Genomic DNA, 23867 nt, shown 5'->3' with positions numbered 1-23867 from the left:
AGGGCCGAAAAGGCCCCGGCCCTGTTTGAGCCAGTTTAACTTCTTTGAGGGATCTGCAGCCTCCAAGCCTCAAAGGGAAGTGGAAGGAGGAGGGGGTGGTCAGGGGTGGGGCATGGAAGGCAACTGGCTCGCTGCTGGACAGACAGGCAACCCAGTTGGAGGAGGCACTCAAGGGCAGGACAGCCACCTGGAGTGGGTGTTAGGCACTGAGTGGTACTTAAGCCATGAGACACGCTCCTCCTCCAAGGCCTTACCAGAAATATTAAGTGGAACAGATCAGATGTAACAATGGCCCATGGGTTAGAAGGCTTTGCAAAACTATTCAGTGCCTATACATAGCTATGTGGGCCTAATAAGTAAATCAGAACTTCAGAGGCAGTATAGCTGAGCATCCAATGCCACAGACAAACACTAGGGGAGGCCTATGTTTTGTTTCCCAGAGAAATCTGGCAAGCCACTGTAGAAAAACAAGGAAGCTGATGGAGTCTGATCCACACAGAGAAATTTAATGTGTTTTATTCTTTGTGCAGAAGATCATGGGATCAGTCTAATAAGCAAGAGCATAGGAGAGAAATTTGTGACTGACTGTCCTTCTAGCCTTATCGATAAGCCGTCCTTTCCCTTCAGTTTAGTCATCGATCGCCTATGTGGTTACAGCACAGGTAAAAAGTACCTGACTGGTCCCAGGACTTTTTTTTTGGCTCCGTTGACGAAGAAATCGAAGCAAACAATAGGATTATTCAGACCCATGGCCACTTCCCATTCCCAAACCCATTTCAGACACCAGCGGAGTGAAAAGAGCCTTTGATGCTCTTCTCGATTGCCTGTGGTACTTTCAACAGCTCGGTTCGCTTCCGTGATCTCAGGAAGCAGAAGAAATGCATCTCCGGAGATGCTGCTTTTCTAATTCATGCAGAAGGCTCTCCCTGTGCCTCCCTTCCAGCCATGCCTCACCCCACCCCGCAGCATAGCAGTAATCGTCATTTTCATCACACTGCAGGTTTTCACATCCCTCCTCCTGTGCGTGTGTGTTTTGTTGCCGGCACACAGAGTTTTCTTCTTCACTGCAGCTCTCCCTTCACCCACTGCCGCTTAATTACTGGCGGCCTCCGTTACTGCATGTGGACGCTCGCCTTTGTTGGGGGGCAGGGGGAGCCTTGTGCACAGGAATAAATTTTCTAATGCTAAACTGCCTCCAATCCCGTGGCAGCCACAGTGAAAGCTGCTCTTGTGTTCTTTCCTTCCCTTCACACTGTTCATCTGGCTGCCAGGTCACAATTCCCTGTTGCAGCTTCCAGGACCAGTTGCTAAGCAACCTTTTCCCACTCCCTTGGCTGAGCTGCTTGACTGCTACAAGGCCGCGGATCTTAGAGCAGGCAGAACTGCCGCGGCTGGTCCCTTGATGTGGGAGTGGCTTGGGCTTGCCCTTCTACCCAGCCACTTTCTCCATTTACTCCCGTCTTTTCATTTGCTTGGGATGGGTTTGACCTTGTCCGTCATTCACAGCATGTGGGATTTATCAGGCAGCTGAGAGATCCTGATGGGACAGGCAGAGGTATCCCTGCTTGGATCACTTATATGTGCCTGTACTCTATGGTCTTTTTACAGTACGTTTTAGGGTCTGACTAGAATTATAGAGTTGGAAAGGGTCATACAGGCCATCTAGTCTAACCCCCTGATCAATGCAGGATCAGCCTAAAAGCATCCAGGATAGTCATCTGTCTAGCTGCTGACTGAAGACTGCCAGCGAGGGGGAACTCACTACCTTCTTAGGCAGAGGATTCCACTGATGAAATACTCTGATGGGTTCCCCCCCATCTAGCCAATACTGTTCTACATGTAGTTTAAACTCTTTACTGTGGGTCCTATTTTCTGCTACCAACACAAACCATCCCCAGCCCTCTTCCAAGTCACAACTTTCAAAGACTTAAAGAGAGCAATCATGCCCCCCATCTCAACTTCCTTTTCTCCAGGCTGAATGACTTTCTTAAATTTTTACAGCAGCCATTCTTAACCTTTTTTTGGGGGAGAGGGGCATGGTCCTTTTAGGAGCTCTTCTTGGGTTCCAAGGCCCACTGCAGTAGGCTGGCTGCTTGTGCAATGAGCAAGGCCTAAGTTAAGAGTGAGCTAACTATGCTTGACGTACCTTGTCTGATATATACTAAAGACAGATTTCTAGAACATTTGGCCAAAAGAAGCATGTGCATTCATTTTTTCTTGAATATATTAATTCAATCACGCACGAAGGAGCAGATTACTTTATTTTTCTTTCCATTGATGAAGGGAGCAATTAATAACATACATGAGAATTAATAGCAATATACATGTCAAAAGGGGTATTTCATTGGTTCAGTTACCAGGACTCCCCATAATCCCTCTGGACTCCTCATATTTTCAGTCTGTGGCCTCCTTCAAATGTGCCAGGGCTCCCCTGGGGACTATGTGGCCCTCCTTGTGAATGGCTATTTTAGAGTAACACCAGCAGTTTCTTTTCATAAATCGATGCTTCGGTTTACCAGCTTCCAGGTGGGGCCTGAGGATCTCCTGCTATTATAATTAATCTCCAGGCAATAGATGTTGTTGGATAAAATGGGTGCTTTGGAGGGTAGACTCTGAGGCATTGTACTCTTGTGAAGTGTCAACCTGCCTCACAGAGAATTTGGGAGAATAAAATGGGGGAAGGGAGAACTATGTACTCAGCCTTGAGCTCCTTGAGGGAAGGGTGGCATAAAAACATTGATTGATTAAATTGGGAAAACTCAGAATAGCTACATGAACTCTTTGTGGTGGTTTTCATTTAAAAAAATTACATTGGACAGTTCGCTCACATAGACCCCCTATTTTGTAGGAGGCCATTTGAAGATAGTGGTGACCAGATCCTCCTGTAACAATCTAACCCAGGGTTCTCCATGGTTCTGTGGTACCACAAAGATCCCCCAATGGTACTGCAGCATGGGGGGTGGTTCAAAATGGCACCTGGGGAGAGCCAGGAATATATATATATTCCTACCCTTATTTGGACAGGTTGACCTGCCCCTTCCCAAAATGGCCAGTGATAGGCCTGGAGCGGGTGGGGAGGGCCCCTAGCCATTTAAACCTTTGCCAGCTGAGTTTCCTCTCACTTCTTGGGGGGGGGGCATGGCAGGGAGGCGTGGCCAGCTGACATCACTCTCTGGTACATCGAAGCCTGAAAAACATTTCAGTGATACCTCCATGGTCAAAAGGCTTAAAAAAGGCTGCTCTAACCACTATACCACACTGGCACTGTACACTCCTCCTTTCAGCAATCCTTTCACACCTTTGGTTGGGGTGAAACATTAGAGATTTGTAGTTAACTTTCATATTCTGTGGGTGGATATATTACACTGCTTCTGCCATTTCATTTGTGGTATTTTCCACAATGCTAGGATTGCTGAACTTGTAGCTAATGGAGCTATCAGTTTACAGCCATGACAATGTTTGACACTGCTTCCTTTTGCAAGCAAAGAAGAAAGCTGCCGCACCTGACTTCCCAATCTTTCTTATCCATGCATGGTGAGGATCGAATACACAAGTTGTGATTATACTTCAGTAGTGTTATAAAGATGCACTTCAATGGAAGGTCCTGGCAGCTTTGTTCTGCAGTATTTCTTTGCTTCTTTTTGCATGAACAGACTCTCAAATTTGGAAAGCTATTCCCGCCACCCCGCAACACCTAAGCTGGAATTCCAACACCATCAGTTCTCTGCATTTGTTCGTCAACATTTTTAGCAATGTGGGATGACTAATCCCATCTGTGCCTCAGCATCCGCAGGTGACACAGCAAAGAGGACCACCAAACTGAATTCTCAGTGAGGCTTTTCTTTAAATTAAGGCTCTTAAATTAGCTGCCTGCCAATCAACCTGAGGAGAGGGTATGGGACAACGGCCCAGGGGCTTAGTGGGGCATACTCTGTGAAGGCAGCCTTATCTTCTTGCAACCTTCTTGTCTCCTTTATCTTGTGCTGTACCATTGGGGGGGGGGGGTGCAGTTGTTTGGTTTTGCATATGAAAAGCTATTGTGCATATTGAAATAATGCTTGCGTTCTGCTTACAAGGGAATCAGCATAATTTCTGCATATTTCATTTTTAAAGTAGCACAATATATTTTGCATATGGGAAAATGCAGGACTTCCCCCTAACGTTCATTTCCATTGCAATTGACATGAATGCCAACAGGATGCACTTTCTGACAGAATTACTGACCAGCAGCCCAGCTTCTGTCTCTCATTCATGGTCAGTCACTCTCACACACATGCCCACAAAACTGCTTTCTACTGAAGCAGAACTTTGGTCTGTCAAGGTCACTATTGTCTATTCTGCTTAGCAGCAGTTCTCTAGGATCTCAGGCAGAGGTTGTTCATATCACCTTTATACTGGAGACTCCAGGGATTGGGACCCTCTGCATGCTAAGCAGATGTTTTGAGTCTCCCCCCTATTCTATTTGGTTGCTCAAACACACCACGCTTTCAAAATGCCACTGGACTCATACCTAGTTTGTTAGAGAAAGTATGTTTTTGAAAGCACTGTGCAGAGGCAGGCAATGGCAAACCACCTGTGGCCATCTCCTCCTTTGAAAACCCTATGGGGTTACCGTAGGTTGGTTGCAATGTTTACATTGAAGTCGGTGGTAATTAAAACGAAACAGCACTTCTCCGATGACTAAAATGCAATTGATGTATACTCTGATGTAATATTGTAATAGAGTAATATTGATTACTCTGGCTGTCTTCCTATCAGTGTGAATTTTTCCACTCCACCTCAGTTGCTGCATTGTTATGGTTGGGTTCTTGTGTCTAACTACTGAATGTCTGGTGAAAAGTCAGCCGAAGGTGCTTTCACAGCACTGTGCCTGACAAAAGTATTATAGTCCTGTAAACACACACACACACACAAACAAGGGACAATCCAATCATCTCCTAACTGGAGATCCTGAGTGCTCAATGTTAAAACTGGGGAGGGGGGGGCAGAGACAAGCCTGGATGTGATGCTGTTAGCTGGGAGAAACCCATGGCATGTTCAGGAATATTCTGCCCTAAGAGGGGGGAAAGGCCATCCACCTAATTCTGCAAGGATGAATGGCTGCCACCTGTGAATACTGGCAGCAGAAAATGGCATTCACCTTGGGATTTATGCCCAAAGGAAGTCCTGGTTTCCATTCAAGTTTAAGGAGAGGGAGAACTAGGCTTGGAGCACCCCATTGAGGTATGCACCCAGTTTAGATTTAAGGTTTATAATCCAGAAAGTGGTGTGCATGCAGAAGGCTGCTTATCCACACAGAATACCTTAACTGGATCAAGCAAAGAAGTGTGAGCAGAGGGAAGGAAAATGACTTCCTCCATGGTCTGTACCCTCTTTGTATGTTCTGACTTGGATGTAACACATGCAATGCGGGAGAAGGACACAAACTGAAATTTTTCACAGGTCTGCACTTGTTCTGTTCTATTTTCTATGAGGACAAGCTGTCTTATCTCATCTATTTACTCCGCGCTCTTATAATCAGTCACTGTTCTAAATGTCTACTCCAATTCCTGGTGTCACAGCAGGAAGATATTAGGGAAGCTCTGGAATACATGAGTTGGGGCAGGTGTAATACAGTCACAAATGACTTCAGGTCCCCCTCAATTCCTGTACATGCTGTGCCTGATTTGGATCAGGACTATGACACACATGGAGAAGGGTCTTCACCCTTCTTCCTTGCACTATTCTCACAGCTAGAAATTGTCTTGGGGCATCGTTTGGAGAAACTCATGTCTTCCTTGGGATACAGGTAGGATTCCCTAAAACAGCCAATAGTACCTCTTTGGGACTGTTTCAGGAACAAAGGAAAGGAACTACTTCATGTTCTCGAGTATGAAACTGGCTGGGTTAAAACTACTGAAATGTCAACAACAAGGAATGCTTTTGATTAATTTATGCACACCTGAAAGACCATCTTCAGAGCTATAATGCTGAAATATTGTTTACAGGGCTATAATACTGAAAGATCAGCAGTGTGTGTGAACATGATCTTGGGGTACTTGTAGACTGTAAGCTAAATATGAGCAGACAGTGTGATGTGGTGGTAAAGAAGGCTGTATGAACAGAGGCATCACATCAAAATCACAAGATGTCATTGTCCCAATGTATACTGCATTGGTCAGACCCCTCCTGAAGTACTATGTGAAGAGGTGGTTGAGAGGGGATATAATTGCTCTCTTGAAGTATTTGAAAGGTTGTCACTTAAAAGAGGGCAGAGAAATCCCTAAAGAACAGTTAACAGTTCCTGTTAGCAGCAGAGGATACAACCCACAGATAATGGGTTTAAATTAGGGGCCATTTCGCACGGCTTCAAAGTAGCACAATGGTTGCTATTTGGAAACGCTACTAATTTGCCATAACCCACGACGTCGTAGACAATCTGCAACAATCCTGAAACCAGTCAGCAAAAAGCGCTTCGTTGTGGCGCTTTCAGGGGAATCCAGAAAAGTGGATTCACCCTCCGGATAGCGATACACTCCTGCAACCAATCTGCAACAGTAGCGCTAAAGACCTGTGCGTTACCATTGTTGCTGGTTCTTCAAAGTCCCTCCCCCTGGCTCTCTCCTCCAAACTTCCGGCGAAGCGATCGCCATTTTTTTTTCTCTGAGCGAGCGGGGATAAACGCACCGGCGAGCCTCTTTCTGTTTAGAGGCTTCCCTGGCTTCAGTCCTTCACCTTTAGTCACTAAGCACAAACCACTGAAAAGCCCGTTTGCTGAAATAAAGTCCCTTTATTTTTTACAAATAAATTCAGCCGAAAATCGGGCCCGTGAGAAGGGGGGGGGGATTTTTTTTTTTATCACTCGAGGCAGCGTGCAAACGATCATACAATCAAACGACAGCTCACATTAGGCAGCTGGATGGGTCTCTCCGTAGCAACGAATCTACCTAGATTCGTTGCTATGGGTCGTTTTTTTTTTTTTTAAACCTTTCTTAAAGGGAAAGGGGCCGTTTGGGAGCATGCTAACGGCTGCCCATTGGCTGCTTGACGGCCAGGGGCGGGACGAGCTTGGCAATAGCGCTTCCTTTCTAGCAATTTCTGCCGAGACCGGAAGCCTGTGGGAAACGCTAAAAAACGCAACTGATTCCACTACAAAGGCAGGTATGCATAACGACGAATTCCACTATTTTAAATGGCGATTTTTCATTCCGCAAACAATTTGCAACAAAGATCCCTGTGCGAAAAGGCCCTAGGTGTAGAATGGTAGTGGCTGGAGATGGGGGGAGGGATTCACAGTCAGAGGGGTTCAGCAGTGGAATCGTCTGCCTAAGGAGGTGGTGAGCTCCCCCTCACTGGCGGCCTTCAAGCAGCAGCTGGACAGATGACTATCCTGGATGCTATAGTCTGATCCTGCGTTGAGCAGGGGGTTGGACTAGATGGCTTATGCGGCCCCTTCCAACTCTATGACTGCATGAACTTCTCCTATACATTCCTGACCAGGAATTAAGGCTGCAGGGAGAAGCTCTCTTGACTTTCCCACCACTTAAAAATGCTTGCTTGATGGATCCTTTCCATAGCACCCCCCCCCCAGCCTCCCCAGAGAGGTGGGCATCCGACTTCCTCATTGTTGACCTTCAGAAGGCAGTTGAAGACAGTTTTATTTAGGACTGCATTTTGTCGCTGTGATTATTGGTAGTCTTAGTTGGGAGTTTTCAAACTGCTTATTTGAGTGGGTTTTCTAATAGCTGTTTTAAGTGTGTTTCTTATATTCTAATACTGAATAACTCAGTGACTGGAGCTGAGAATAGGCAAGACAAATCTTTCTACAAAACTTAAAAGGGCCTCAGGCTTTCAGAAAAATGTGAAATATATACTGGGCAGCTTTTTTAGAAAGCCAAAAATGATAAAAAAGGAGCACTGGTAACTTTAAAAAATTGATTCCCTCAGTGACTGTTGCTAGGCAACCATAGTATTCCAAGCTTGGTTCTCTCAGTAAAAGGCAGGGGACGAGACAGGGCCCGTTTCAGGCCTATTGTGATTTTTGAGGGAGGGATCCTAACAAGGGTTGGCAGCTCTAGGTTGGAAATTCCTAAAGATATAGTGGTGGAGTCTGAGGAGAACAGGGTTTAGCAAGGGGAGATGCCTCAGCAGGATATTTTTATGTATTGTTCTCTGTTATAATGTAAACCGCCCTGAGCCTGCGGGGAGGGCGGTATAGAAGTATGATAAATAAATAAAATAAATAAATAAATATGATGCTAAAGAGTACACCCTCCAAAGCACCTATTTTCCCCAGGGGAAAGGATCTCTGAGTCCAGTTGTAATTCTGGGTGCTCTCTTGGTCCTACCTGGAAGTAACTATTAGCCTGGCAGCACCCTCTGGGTGACTAGATATGACCTGATATGCATCAGCTAGGCCTGGCTGCTTGCTATTGGTTCTACACCAGTCACCCTATGAAAGCCAGGTTAAGAGCTTCAGAACAAGACTTATGTAAAAAACAAAGCTAAGCTCTTTGGCTTTGTATCCTGCTGAGGTTGCTTCCTTCCCCAAGCCCCACTCTCCCCAGGCTTTGCCCCCCCCCCCCAAAACCAGGAATTTCCCATCCTGGAATGGGCAAAGGGGAATTTATAGCTGGGAGATCCATTTTGATTTCTGTAAAGCTGCCACCACTACTGCTGCTGTGGGGTGGGGTGGGGGAAGCAGGCAGGAGGCTGTAAGAGTGGGAGACAGAAAGAGAAAGAGGTAGGAGAATGAAAACCAACAAAATGAAAGAACCCATGGAAGAAAAGGGGTGGCAGAAGGAAGAGTGTGAGAGAGATAGGGGGAGAAGAAAGGAAGCAAATATAGAAGGAATGGGATGGTATTTATGCAAGTCCTCACTTGTGTTTCTTTAACATTGTAAGCCACCTTTATTTTTTTTTATTTATTCATTCAGCTTATATACCACTCCTCACTGTGCTGTCTTGGGGCGGTGTACATAGAACAAAGAAACAAGAAAAATACATTTAACCTTAAATTCTACATGGTAAAAAAGAGGCTAATAAATCTTTGAAGCAAAAATTTAAAAAAATACATTAGAATACTACTCCAAAAGATTCTTTTGGGGACTTCCAAATCAGTTGTTTTGGAAGTGGATGTTGTTTGGAAATGCAATAGGTAAATGTGTTCTTGGGAACTTTTTTTTCCTTGCTAACTCTTACTTAGCTTAGCTTTGTTTTTTGCTGTCAAATCACAGTTGATCTATGGCAATCCCATAGGGTTTTAAGGTGAGAGATGTTCAGAAATGGTTTGCTATTGTCTGCCTTGTGTCACAACTCCTGGAGGTATCCCATTTGAATAGTGGCCAGGACCAACAGTGCTTACCTTCTGAGTTCTGATAAAAATAGGTTAGTCTGGTCTATTCATGTCAGTACACTTTATAGGTTGCAATTTGCTAAAAAGGAAGTGGATAGGAAATATACAGAAACTGGTTGTGGTGGTGATTCCATCTGAAATGGGCTGCTGTACTAGTAGTGAGGGAACAGAACAGAATAGTGTAAGGTGACCAGACTGTCCCACTTTTGGAGGGACATCTGGGGGCACCTGGCAAATTGTACTTATGTTGAAATTAAAATATATATATTACAATGCTATTTTTGCGTTCTGTGAAATTTTTGTTGCTCCATATGGACCAAATTTTAATCAAGACCCCTCCCTCCCCGGTCAATGGTGTCCTGCTTTATCAATGTTAAAATCTGGTCACCTTAGAATAGTGTGGTGTAGGGGTTAGAGTGTGGAACTTTTGAGACATGGATTCAAATCTCAACTCTGCCATTTGATAATAAAATGGGGCAAAGAGAGCCCAATATCTCCTTGGAAGAACGGTGAGATTGAAAATATTAAAGTGGATGATTAGGAGAAAGCTGCAACTCTCATGTGAAGGAAAGTACCAGGAGCTAGAAGCAGAGGTGATTAGGCCACGGGTTAAATGCAGCTCCTCATGAGACTCTGAGCAGCAGGAAGAAAGTGGTAGGACACAGCGGAGGGTACAGAATAGCGTTTTCCGTTCAGGATTTTAGCATTCATTTTCTTTTAAGAATTAGGGCCACTATCAACTGCATGTAACAAAAAATCTGAATGGAGAACAGTAACTACTGCTCACCCATCAGTGCCTAATTTTTTATCCAAACAGCCATACTAACAAAATATGAGTAACAAAGTATTTCCAAAACTTTTTTTTTTTGTAGGCAACACCTATCTCTTTAACTCAATAACTATTTTAGGTGTTAAATCTTTCTATAGCAGTGGCAAGGGGATTTACTACTCTGGGGCAAAACCTAATTTATAGAGTAGATTGACATCTAAGCGTCTAATTTAAGAAACGAAAAGCAAGATTCAGAATTTATTAGGGAAGGCTGTGTACACTGCACCCAGAAAGATGGGACTGGGGACTGGTCAATTTTTATGAACCATAATATACAAGTCTCCTGGAGGAACTGAATTTTCATTATTAGGAAAATTTTTGCACTAATCAGGGGAGGCAGAGAGTGTAACTGTCATTTGAATGCTGGCATTGCCTGCCTTGCCAAGCCATTAGCATGGCCTTTTTCAAACTTTGGACTGTGGAGGAGCCCCTGAAATAATTTTTCAGGATTTGAGAAGCCCCGGAAGTAGTGTCAGCTGGCCACACCTCCCTGGCACATCCTGGAAGTGAAATGTCACCAGAAGTGACATCACCACCCACATTCAGGCAGGCTCAAGGAGGACTGAGGAGGGAGAGACAGGAGGCAGTTTAAAGCAGGAGTAGGCATGCAGGCTTTACCACCTCCCTAGTGCAGAAACCATGAGAGAACTCACTCATGCCTCATACTTGGGAGGGGAGGGGGAGGAGCAATGGAAGTGGCTGGTTAACTTGAGGTCAAGTCCATGAAGGCTGAAGGGGAAAGGCAGCAGACCCCCTCCAGAGCTCCCATGGACCCCTGGGGATCCGCAGATCCCTGGTTGGGAATCCCCGCATTAGCAGAACTGGCCTAGATCCTTCAAAGAGTGCTGCTTGAAGAGGAAGGGAGGGGGGCAGGGAAGCATTCATTATCTGTACACTGCCCGTGGCGCTGTGGGCGCCACGGACTAAATAAAACAGTAAGCCCTCCTGGGGCGGGATGTGCCCGGGATGAGGAAGGGTCCGGATTGGACCCTTCCTCATGACAGACAATCGGAGGGACCAATCGGCAGGCGCGAAGCACCTGCCGATTGGTCCCTCTGATTCCCAGCCACAGCAACTGCGAGCCGCGCACAGCGGGGCTCGCAGTTGCTCCCGGCCTGACGCGGCGAGAGGCGCAAAGCGCCTCTAACCGTGTCAGGCCGCCGCCCGAGGGAGCCCCCGGCAGTCGCGCGGAGCGCAGCTGCCGGGGGCTCGCCCGAGGGAACCCGCGGATGCCAGGGACTCCTGGAGCTCTGACAGATCCAGCAGGAATCGAAGATGGCCGCCGAGGGCCAGCCGAGGATGCCTCGCCGCCGCCGCCCGCCCTTGACGACGACTCCGCTATGCCCAGCTGGCGGGTGCTCTTTGCGCAAAGCGCCTCCCGCTGCGTCAGACCGCCGGGCAGGGAGCCCCCGCCAGCCGCCCTGCGCGCCGCTGCCAGGGACTCCCATGCCTGCCGAAAACGGACCTTGGAAAGACCCCGCCGGAATCGAAGATGGCCGCCAAAGGCCCGCCGAGGATGCCCCGCCGCCGCTGCCCGCCCTCTCTAAGGTCAACTTCCTTGCCGCGCGCTGCCCTGTCCCTCCCTATCCCCCACATTCTAGCGCCCATTGTATTTTGTTTACAATGGGCTCTTTTACTAGTCATATAGATAAAATAATTACTTGGATGTCTAGTTGTTCCTTTGGCAAAAAAAAAATGTCCCTGTCTCTTTAATAGAGGCTTAGATATGGAAATAGTTGAAGTTTTTCATAGTATGGAGATAAATGATATCACCTGGTTAAAAAGAAAAACAAAAAACTATATTCCAGTCCAATAGCACTTTAGAGACCAACAAAATGCGGGGGGGGGGGGGAAGATAATTTTTTGAGGATCAAAACTCATAAACTCTCAAGAGTTTATAATCTGAAAATTTTGTTAGTCTCTAAGCTGCTATTGAGCTTACATTTGGCTTTTTTTTTAAACTACAGACCAACCCAGCTGCCCTCTGGAACTGTAAGTAGCATTCCCTTAAGCCTCTATTAAAGGGACAGGACACTTTTCCTCCAGCCTGCTGAAAACTGTAGCTTTGGCACTTATTTTAATACTACACTGAATAAGAGGCTACTACTAATTTAGCGACAGGGGGCCATGGACCACAGCTGTCCTTTTCTGCCTTTGTTGTTTTTCTTCAGAGCAGTCAAGAATGCTGACATGAGCAAAATCCGGCAGCCCCTGCCAGGAAGAGGCGGTGGTGGAGGTCGATGCTAAGGATTTTTGCATTCCTTGTGCATTTTTAGATCTAACAGCCTGAGTCACTGGGGTTGGTTCTACTAAGCCATAACAATTACATTTAAGCCACATTTTATACACCCCATCTGTGTGTGTGTGTACACGTGTGTGTGCAGGGAGAAATAACACTCAAAAGTTTTGCCAGCACAGATTTCAAAGACCTTTTAATGTCATAATAACAATAATCCAAGTACATAGAATTATAGAGTTGGAAGGGATCTCCTGGGTCATCTAGTTCAACTGCCCGCCCAATGCAGGACACTTACAACCCTATCACTCATCCACTGTAACCTGCCACCTCCTGGAAGCTTCACATCATCAGATATATTCAGACTACTTGGAGTAAACAAATATTTGTGATAATAATGGAACCTAGACACAGGATGATGGCTATAACTAGATAAAGTCAGAATGAATTAAGTTAAATAAATGTTCGTAGGATACTTAAAATGAGAATTAAAAGTCAGTTTTCCGAGCACACTGCTGGCATGTGTCTCAACTGTAATCAACTTTCAGGAAAATAAGAAGACAACCGCACTAACCTTCCAACAAGACCTGAGAGTGGCACATACAGTGACTACACAAGTTACAAAGTAATCATCCTTGTTGTGTACCCCTGTTTCCTGCAGCAGACACCTAATCTACATCCACCTGTTCTTAGAAACATGCCTTGCAGGAGGTATTTAAAGATGCATGTTTTATATACACACCTTACATTCCTGTTTACTTCAGGAAGAATAACTATATACAAAGGAGTTGTGTCAAGTAATTTGTGGAATCAATCCAGTTTCCACCTTGAATTAATAGATTAAAAGGTATGATTTTCCCCTCCCCAGCTTGCTGTAGTGGTAAAGAGCGGGAGCCTCTAAAGAGCCGGGTCTGATTCCCCAGTCCTCCACATGCAGCCAGCTGGGTGCCTTTGGACTCATCACAGTCCTGTTAAAGCTGTTCTCACATAAGAGTTCTGTCAGAGTTCTCTCAGCCCCACCTACCTCAGAGTGTCAAAGGGAAGGTGATTGTAAGCCACTTTAAGATTCCTTCTTTTAGGCAGTGAAAACTGGGCCATAAAAACCAACTCTTCTTATGGAAACAAGAGAAAGTTTTTTGGGCTTTTTGTGGAATATAAGAATGTAATTGCTTTTTTATTAATATTCAGCATTTACAACTTTGCCATTGGTCTGATGTTTACTGCTTGTTGGTGAATGCTGAAGTAAACCCTAAACAGGATAGCGACATTAAATGGGTAAATGTTTCAGTGTTACTGAGCAGGGTAACCTAATTTATCCATGTGGCTGCAGATATTTTGGAACAATTTCTATAGTTAACATGAAGTTGTAATGAGGTTTGTTTCTGAGAAAAATCAAGGTAATGTTGATTGTTATCAAGTCAGTAAAAAGTAGTGTAATCTTGAGATTTCTAAGGACTCAGGTCATTTTGTCCATGCACAAGCTACACCTGAAACATAAAGTTATAAAGTAACATAAAATTGAGCTTCCCGTCACTGCTACAGCAGGAAAACACTCTATACCCTCCTAGAACATGTGATACAGCAACGGGCTGTGGATGGATATCCTGACAAAAAAGCTGAGACGGGTTGAATCTACTTTCCAAAGCATTTTTAAATTGCTTCAGTAAATAATGGAAACTGCGAAAGCATAACACACCCACCAAAATAACATAGCCAGCCGTGTTCTATGATATATAAATGCTTATTGCCATTGGACGCCACAGTGGCTTATTACCATTGGACCCCACTTTGTATTACCATTACTCTGAAAGCATGGCCCAGGTTTGCCTATACAAAAAAAAGCAAGGTACTTCTTCCTCTCTGGTCAAAACAGCACAAGTTTGTGCATGTGGAAATGCTCGGGTGTTGAGATTCCTTTAAGCTCATTCAAGGAGAAATTCACACACAAGAGGAGATTCAGTGGGAACTCCCACAGAAATGTAGGTCCATACATTAATAATCACTCCACTTTTCTTACATAACTCTTGAAAGCTACCTTCCAAGGGAAGAAGCGAATAGGACTGCTTTGAAAATGCTTGTTTCAGAACTCTATGCAAGTACACTAACCTCCTTATAACAGTGTAGCCTTTTCCTATTAAATAAATGTTATCTGCTGTTCAATCTCTAGTTCCTTCTACTCCATGACCATCTTTCTTCCTCCCACCTTCCTTCTCATTACACCTCCACCTGACTTGCTTTGTTGTCAAAGCAACAGGACATATAGAGACAAGTGAGAATGCTTCCTTAAATTCCTTACAGCACAATGCGGTGCAAAATTAAATTGGTCTAATACATTTACTCATCTATTACTTGGCTTTAACGACTCATGGTTTAATTTTAAACCAAATCATGCTTTATAGCTTTTAGGCCTTCAAAGGTATAATTAGCAGAGCCCTTGGGTCTGCTTCTTGCACTTTGGTACCAAATGCCTTACCTCAGTATCAAACTTATACCGATATATCAAAAGCCACATGACTGACTCTTGGTTTCTTGTATTGGCTTGCAGAACTAAATGCAGAGAATATCTTATTCTGAATGCCAGGGCCAACATCATATTAAATTAAATTAAAATCCAATTAAATAAACCAAAATCTATTAAAATCACTAACTTTAGACTTGTCTAAGAATAAGTCCCCAAAAATATAGCTCAAATGGAAATTGTTTCTAACACTTAAAAAAAAAGACATTTAGGATTTGTTGAATCTCATTGGAGAGAACGTCAAGTTTATAATTAGCCCCGCTATCTATCCACTGTACATGGGTGATATTTTTAAGCGTGCTCTCTTGCTAGATAAATATTTTCATGGGACATGTGTGAACCTGTTGCACAGATAGGAATAATGGCATGGTCTGTTTCTCTTTGCACTCAATAGCAGAATGGATTTATCCATCGTTATAACCTTTGCCTTCCTCACTACTTCCTTGTGCTTGGCTTGTGTTTCCTCTCCCTATGAAGAAGAAGAGTTGGTTCTTATATGCCACTTTTCTCTACCCGAAGGAGTCTCAAAGCTGCTTACAGTTGCCTTCCCATTCCTCTCCCCACAACAGACACCCTGTGGGGTGGGGGGTGAGGCTGAGAGAGCTGACATCACTGCTCTGTCAGAACAGTTTTATCAGTGCTGTGGCGAGCCCAAGGTCACCCAGCTGGCTGCATGTGGAGGAGCGCAGAATCGAACCTGGCATGCCAGATTAGAAGTCCGCACTCCTAACCACTACACCAAACTGGCTCTCTCTTTTGGTCTGATGCCCACAGTCCTGCCTTTGACACCAGCAAAATGTTAACACTGGCTTTCCTTCTTCATTTCACACAAAGAGCACATGGCTGCCTGTTCTGTGCTTGCATTTCAGTGTGTTCCATGAACTGGTGGTCCTGGGCCTTGGCTAATGAAAGACCACTGCCCTAAGAAGCCATGCAGTGTCATCCCTAGTACCACCAAAATGTTTCCACTCAGTAGGCAACTGTATGTTTGCAGAAACAGACAACTGGTGGGCAGATCTGGCTCTTGTCATTATAATGCTGCGCAGTCCAGCTACCCACTCACTTACCAACTATTGTGAAGTCAGAGGACCACATGTTATGCATAAGAGCCAACTGCAGCTGTTCTACAGTTCCTGGTACAGAGAGGCTGAGGCAACTTATGAATAATACAATGCTGCAGTGCCCCTGCCCACTTCATCATTCATGGGGCCACCCTATAACGTCAGATTTCCTTGCCCCCGCCCACCCTTAATATGGTGCAACGTACTAGGGGGGGGGGGAAATCATTACTTTAAGAAGAAAGTTAATGCAACACAATTTATTCTTCATAAAGTATTGCTCAGTGCAACTGTAACCCCTCAGCATTCGTAAGGAGGAAAGATTGCCGAGCCAGATATTCCCAGTGGACTGCAAACAGGGTTGCCAGCTCTGGGTTGGGAAATACCTGGAGACTTTGGGGTGGAGCCAGAAAAGGGCAGGGAGGGACCTCAGTGGAGTATAATGCCATGGAGTCCACCCTCCAAAGGAGCCATTTTCTCCAGGGGAAACAATCTCTTTAGTCTGGAGATGAGCTATAGTTTCAGGGGATTCATCCCTAGGTGCAAATAACAGGAAAAGATTTTACGGGGTAAAGATTCATAGCAAGGCTTGGTGTTTAGGAATGCCATCTTCTAATCTGGCCAGCGGGGTCTGATTCCCCACTCCTCCACATGCAGCCAGCTGGGTGACCTTGGACTGGCCACAGCACTGATAAAGCTGTTCTGACTGAGCAGTTATATCAGGGCTCTCTCAGCCTCACCCACCCCACAGGGTGTCTACTGTAGGGAGAGGAAAGGGAAGGCGACTGTAAGCCGCTTTGAGACTCCTTTCGGAAGAGAAAAAGCAGCATATAAGAACCAACTCTTCTTCTCTCAGCAGCAAATTCCACCAACCAATCATTCTTCATGCAAAGAAGTATTTCCATTCAGCCATTCTGGCCTCAAGCCACAACCACAGTGAGCCTTCAGGGAGGGCGATATATATGTTGTTGTTGTTGTTAGGTGCGAAGTTGCGTCTGATCCATTGCGACCTCGTGGACAATGATCCTCCAGGCCTTCCTGTCCTCTACCATTCCTCGAAGTCCATTTAAGTTTGTACCTACTGCTTCAGTGACTCCATCCAGCCACCTCATTCTCTGTCGTCCCCTTCTTCTTTTGCCCTCGATCACTCCCAGCATTAGGCTCTTCTCCAAGGAGTCCTTCCTTCTCATGAGGTGGCCAAAGTATTTGAGTTTCATCTTCAGGATCTGGCCTTCTAAGGAGCAGTCAGGGCTGATCTCCTCTAGGACTGACCGGTTTGTTCGCCTTGCAGTCCAAGGGACTCGCAAGAGTCTTCTCCAGAGTTCAAAAGCCTCAATTATTATATAATAAATAAATAAGTTAAGGTGTTCTAGGGAATGTTCACACCTGGAACAAAAGGTCAAAATGGAAGTCTGCTGCTCAGTGAGAAATCTCACAAAGCTACCATATCTGGAATCTGTTATATTTGAAATAGCTTTATTTTAAGACAGAATCAAATTACTGAAGAAAGGAGAAAGAAGTCAACATAGGTGACTGGGCCAAAGTTTACCTCCTTCCCATTAAAAACACCTGTATAAACAATAAGCCCTCCTTATGGAACATTTGAACACAATTCTCCCTTGTTGTGACATCTCATCTGTTCTCCTCTTGGAGAAAGTAAGGTTGGAAGAAGGAAACAATTTTGGAAACAAGGTTGGAAGAAGGAAAACAATGTAGATCCTTTTCTACGCATGTTGTGGGTTTGCAAATCTTACGTGCATGATGCACGGCGGTTCACATGCCTCCTTTTTAAAAAGCGCCTTAAAACAGACACGCTGGACACTTGCAAGTCCTTTCCCGCTTCAAACGTCGGGGTATCCCGAGGGCGCGCAAAGCATGCACTTTCCCACTTTGCACACTTCCCCGAACAGAGCGCTCCCAAATTAACCTAGGAGGTCCCCTGCTGCTGTGTGGCTCTCAGTGGTTTGTGCCGAAGCAACCGTCCCCCCCCCCCCCCCCCATGTCCTGCATTTCGAAATCCAGCATCTCTCACAAACCGCCCTGGATTGCTGCTTGCACCAGTCCTACTTCGGTCACCCCGTCCACGGCTGAGGGCAGGGCGGGTGACTTCAGGACAGGCGACTGAGGGCCCCGGGGATGCCCCCTGCGATCCTACCTCTCCAACCCAACGCCTCAGCGCTCGGCCTGGGAAGCGCGCGAGCCTCCCAAACGCACCCGCAGCCATCTCCGCGCCCTCGGGGAACCCGCGCCCATCGCCTCCGCGCGCCATCTTGTGGCGCTTCCACTCAGGGCGGCGGGTAGTCCCCCTCGCACAGGAAATGCTGCTTTTTACTTCAACAACCAGGATCCCTTCGCAGGAAGTTAGGTGTGGTCTGCCGAAGGAGAATCGAAATAATCGTTAAAACCCAAACACACACGCACGCACCCCCAAAAGGCATGATGGGGCGGCCCTCCCTCTTGCTTTGGCGGCCGTCTTCGCGGATCAAAACGCGCATGAGGGAATGCACCTAGGACTGGTAATGCATGCCTTATTTCTCTGCAGCCTTGGCAAACGGGGGTCTCTCCCCCCTTCCTCTCGCCCCCTCCGGCTCTTCGTCCCTCTTGTCGCCGAGGAAGGCAGAGACCGCGCTGGTTCTCACGACCCCTCCTGGCGCCACCGACCCGGAGGCGTCCTCGCCCGTAGAGACGCCCGTGGCGCGGTTGGGCGCGCCAGCCAGGTGCGCTGCGCTGCAGCGGCAGAGCGTGTCTGCCCGATGTACACCTGCCCGAGTTGGTGTGTGTGCGCGAGAGAAAGGGAAACAAAAGGCATGCTGCGGTTCCTGCCCACCCACAGGGGCTCGATTCTAGGTCGGTGGGGTTTGGGGAGGGGCAGGACCTCAACCCGGTGCCAAGCTATCGAGTCCACCCGCCAAGGCAGCCATGTATAGGATCAGTGCGGGGGGAGGGGGGGGGGAGTCGATGATTGCATGGCATATTCCGTTTGATGTGCGATTCTGATGCATCATCTGTCACTCAAGCTGTTAATCTTCTGGCGCCGTTACTGTTTAATTGCCTGGATAATGCGGCTTGCTTATTCAGGGTGTCTGTCTGTCTGTGTGTCTGTGTGTATGTGGTGGTGGTGGCGGCGTGGCAGAGCTTGGGCACAGGATGGATTTCCCCCTCCTCGTTCTTGAGTCAGCGGGCGCAGAAGGAGGCAATGAAAAGATGTACGGATTTGAAAAGTCGTGTTTTGCCCAACCGGGCCGCTCCTTGAATCAAGGGCAGCGTTAATTTTGCTGTTCCCAAAGGGCGAGACGCATTCTCTCAAGGAGGCTACCTCAAGGAGTTCAAGTGGCCCAGCCTGATCAGTCCTTGTTCTAAAAGAGCTGGCTGCTCTCCGAGTTCTGCACGTTCCTCTGTAAGCAGAGGGACTACCACACCAATGAATCTTCTAGGTGACAGCCCGTCGCCTCCGGCCCTCATACTAATGAGGCCGTTTTGTGGTAGTGGAGGAGGCAGAGGGTCAGACATCCACCTCCTCCAGCTCCGGGACCCTGAGCATAAACACTTGTTTTCAAACAAACCCATGCAGGAATTGCCTCAGCACACTGGGAAAACAAGACTGCCAGGCTATTTTATTGACACAATGATGCGGCCAGCAAGAGCATATTGTACTGGAATGGCCTGTTGGTGTCACAGTGGTCTTTTTGACAGGGGTCTCCTGTGTTCAGAATACAGTGTGGTCCCCTCATCTTGTTTTGAGTTCCTCGCAGGCAGCTTCTTTGGCAGAACAAAAATGTGTGTAAATGTTTGCTCTAAATAAAACATTTTTTTTAAGATTCATTGACATTGATTGCCCACATTTGTGCCCTCATCCTGACCAATGAAAACACATCTTAAAAACTATTAAAAACAAAATGAAAACATGCCATTGAAACAAAACAGGATGCATGAAACATGATACACATGCATGAAAAAAAGAACTAAGAACAGGGCAGAAAGGAAGGCTCACTGAAGGTTTTAGGGTTGCCAGCTCTGGGTTGGGAAATACTTGGAGATTTTGGGGGGTGGAGCCTGGGAAGGGCAGGGGAGGGGGCAGGACCTCGACCTGGTGCAATGCTATAGAGGTCACTCTCCAAAGCAACCATTTTCTCCTGGGGAATTGATTTTGATTGGCTGGAGATCAGTTGTCATAACAGGAGCTCTCCGGGTGCTACCTGTTGGCAGAAGACAACAAGGAGACAGGCAAGGGGTTTGGGGACAGAGTTCCAGAGTTTCTGTGCCACAGCTGAGAAGGCCCTCTTCCAAGTTATCGGCTGCCTAATCTCAGAAGGCGGGGTACCCAAAGGAGGCCTCAGATGATGATCGTAATGGTCAGGTAGGTTCATAAGGCATGATAGTCCCTAACTTTAATGGTCTGCACCAGTACTTTGAATTGTACCCAGAAACAGATTGGGAGCCAGTGGAGATGGGCCAAGACCAGAGTGAGATGTTTCCTATGAGACTCTAGTCAACATCCTGGCTGCAGTATTCTGCATCAACTGAAGTTTCCAAACACTTTTAAAGGGCAGCCCCACATAGAATGGATTGCGGTAATCTTATCTGGATGTAACCAGAACATGCACCACAGTGGCCACATCCTGTCTGTCCAGGAAAGGCTGCAGCTGGCTAACTAGCCGAAACTGGCAAAAGGCACTCCTGGTCACATCTGCTTTTCCAGTAGTAGGCTTGGGTCCAAAAGCATCCCCCAAATTACTGACCTGTTCTTTCAAGTGCAATACAATCCCATTCAGTACAGGTGACACGCTTAAGTCCCAGGTAATACTTTCAATGCACTAGTAGCACTTTTATTTGTTTGTTTGTTTATTTATTATATTTGTATATGGCTTGTATACGGCTTATATAAGGCTCAGAGTGGTTCACATGGAATGTAAACAGTATGTAGAACGTGTTTCTTCATAACATGTAAGTGGACTGCAACAATAACAACAATAACAACCATAACTGCAGGTAACAATCTAATCCATAAGAGTTTGAACCAGTCCATGGTTCAGATGTATGGGTTCTTGTGAGGGTGGTTTAGGGGCCCTGCAGATGTTACTGATTCCGGTCGACCTCAACCAAATGCCTGGTGAAAGAGCTCCCTTTTGCAGGCCCTGTGGAACTGCTTTAGCTCTGTCAAGGCCCTGATCTCCTCCTCCTTATACAGCTTTGGAGGCCTACTTCTGACTTGTCAAGTTTAAGCCTCTGTTATAAGCCTGCATCCACTCCCAAAACTACATCCAGGTACTAGTTCAGGGTTTCTACAACCTCCTTCAGATTGGCTGAAAGTATGAGATAGAACTGAGTGTCATATGCATATTGGTAGCAACCCAGCCCCGCTCTCCAGAAGATATCACCCAGTGGTTTCATGTAGATTTTGAAAAGCATAGGGGACAAGATGGAACCTTGCAGGACTGCACAAGTCAAAGGCCAAGGGGCTGAGAGCTGTTCTCCAGAAGCACCTTCTGAAACCTGCCCTCCAGGTAGGACTGGAATTACTGCAATATGGCATTTCACAATCTCAGTCTGGAACAGTGGTCCAGGACAACCTTTCTCAACTTTTTACCATTGAGAAACCCTGAAAACATTCTTCAGGCTTCACAAAACCTCAGAAGTGGCACAATCATGCAGAATATGATCGGGAACCATAACTGTGTACGTGCTCACCTGAGGCTCCTCACCTTCCCATGCTTTCTATGCCCATCATTGGACATTTGGGGAGGAGGAGGGCAGGTTGATATGACCATATATAGTCATGTCATCCGATAAATGTTTAACAGATTTTAAAAATAAGAATTAATTCACTCCCACCCTTTTCAGAAACCCCTGGTTGAGAAAGCCTAGTCCAGAAGAATAGCATGATCAGTAGTACTGAAAGTGGTTGAGAGGTTCCAGAGAATCGACAGAGGGACATTGGAGCAGGTCATCCACCAGGGTGGCCAAGGCTAGTCTTAAACTGGATTTAAGACCATCAAAACAATCTTCATCACCCAGGAATGCCTTAAATTGTGTAGCCACTGCACTTTTAATCGAGAATGGAACATTCAAAACTTATAGGTAGTTATGGAAATCTCCTTGGTCCTGTGTACACTCATTTAGAAGTGGACATGCCACAGCCTGTTTCAAAGCTGGAGTGACCACTCCCTTTCTCAAAGAGCCATTAGCTACTTCTCAGATCTTGTCAGTGACCCCTCCCCAATGATTAAGTAGCCAAGGAATGACAAGGGTCATACAAGTGACCCTCAAGGCTCCAAGGTCCCTGTAGACTGAGTAAACTGAAAAGTCTTCCAAACAGCTGGACAAATTGGCACCCTAGCACCATCTTGACTCTGGTACTGATAAGCCCCCGGGGAGGGCGGTATATAAATATAATAAATAAATAAAAAATAACGTAGAGCCCAAGTCTGAATGATAGGAGTGATTTCCTGTGAATTGTTGAGCAAAATGGTCATAATGGGCCACTGAACACCCTACCTCTTCCTCAGGCCAGATCTCACCAGGCCTCTGGCCATCCAGAACAGCTTTGGAGGCCTACATTGTACACGCACAATGGCAGCAGGAAAGTATGGTTTCACTGCTGCCATCTCTGCAAAAGTGAGCTTTAGCTCATCTCTTAAAGCAGGGGTAGTCAAACTGTGGCCCTCCAGATGTCCATGGACTACAATTCCAATGAGCCCCTGACAGCGTTCACAGGGAAAAAATATACAGGACCAGAGTTTTATAGCAGTTAGCATGTGTCTCAGATCCCTAATACGGACTAACCTAACTCACTGGGTCATCATGGGAACAGAATGGAGAAGGGAGAACCTATAGAGCACACTGAACTCCAGTGTTCCTTCTTTTTCCCTGTACTTAGTGGAGCAGCTTACATACTGAGCAGAATATAACTGCTGTGATCTTAAAACGAACAATAGGCAGTGCAAGACTCTAGGTGGCTCTGAATTGCTGCTGAGCAGGGCTTCCTGGGTTAATGAGTGGCTACTCACATGCACAGTTTAGGGCAGTCTTTCTCAACATTTTTACCATTGAGAAACCCCTGAAATATTCTTCAGGCTTCAAGAGACCCCAGAAGTGATGCAATCGTGCAGAATATGGTTGGGAAGCATAGCTGTGGACACGCTCACCTGTGGCCCCTCTCCTTTCCACCTCCTCTAAGCCCATCTTTGGCCATTTTGGGAGGTGAGGGGGGCAGAGCAACATGACCATGTATGGTCACATCTCCTGTTAAATGTTTAACAAATATACAAAATATATGGAAAATGACTTCATGTAACACTTCCAGGGCTGCCAAGAAACCCTGACTGAGAAAGTCTGACTTAGAGAGAACACTGCGTGAACTCTGGAGGAAGAAGGGCAAAGAAATGTGCTAGTTAGATAGATTAATTTAAACTAAACAGAAATGCTGCCTGGAATGGAAGCTATATTCCCTGACTTGGAATGTCCCAAAGACATTAGGGGCTGGATATGATCACTCATTTGTGCTCAGAGGCACTCTTTCCATTTGTTTTACAACTCACCCCTTTTCTATTGATATTGATAACTCGGACTGAGTCATAATGTGCCTTGATTCAGTCAACTAAGTCTTGCATGAGGGAATTCATGACAAAATAATGCCCTATACTATGGAATAAGGTAGCAATAATATAATTATATTCATCTCTTGTAATCCTTGCCTCTCCTCCCTTTGTTGTTTAACCCAATTTTGCTGAAGAAATTTAATTCTTAGCTTCTCAGGGCAGGGACCTGAGAACTTAAGTTTTTTGCTAATGTCATTCTATGAAATGCTATACACACTGTATAAATATCATATACTACACTGTACTATATAAATAGTAACTATAGAAATAATGCTTGTAGTCATTGCAGAAGAT

General features: G+C 45.9%; 1 protein-coding gene across 2 annotated transcripts in view; it reads left to right on the top strand.

The window, feature by feature from the left end:
• The window catches only part of SCN2A (sodium voltage-gated channel alpha subunit 2), a 135709-nt gene that overhangs the window by 24571 nt on the left and 87271 nt on the right, over positions 1–23867 (top strand). The window lies entirely within an intron of this gene.

Source organism: Paroedura picta, chromosome 2 (assembly GCF_049243985.1).
Source record: "Paroedura picta isolate Pp20150507F chromosome 2, Ppicta_v3.0, whole genome shotgun sequence".
Classification (NCBI taxonomy): Eukaryota; Metazoa; Chordata; class Lepidosauria; order Squamata; family Gekkonidae; genus Paroedura; species Paroedura picta.
Note: the sequence above shows the minus strand (reverse complement) of the source record. Positions and strands in the feature narration are given on the sequence as shown.